Source organism: Bison bison, unplaced genomic scaffold (genome assembly GCF_000754665.1).
Source record: "Bison bison bison isolate TAMUID 2011002044 unplaced genomic scaffold, Bison_UMD1.0 scf7180017864185, whole genome shotgun sequence".
NCBI lineage: Eukaryota > Metazoa > Chordata > Mammalia > Artiodactyla > Bovidae > Bison > Bison bison.
This window is the reverse complement of record NW_011494757.1, coordinates 1179638-1179866: the sequence shown is the minus strand read 5'-3', so window position 1 is coordinate 1179866 and position 229 is coordinate 1179638.

The window sequence follows — 229 nt, the reverse complement described above, 5'->3', positions numbered from 1 at the left end:
CTTGGCAGATGGGCCCTGAGGGCAGCTGACTCTGGGGGGTGGGGTGTCAGACACGAGAGCAGGGGACGCTGGACAGGCGGCCTGGGAGTGGGAGGAGGGGCTGCCAGACTTTCGGAGCACAGGGTGGGCTTGGTCCAGCCGGCCTTCTGGAAGAATCGCTTGCCTCCTGTGCTCCCCACGAACAGGACGAGGGCAGGCGGCTGGAGACCATGGCGGGGGCGGCGGGGGG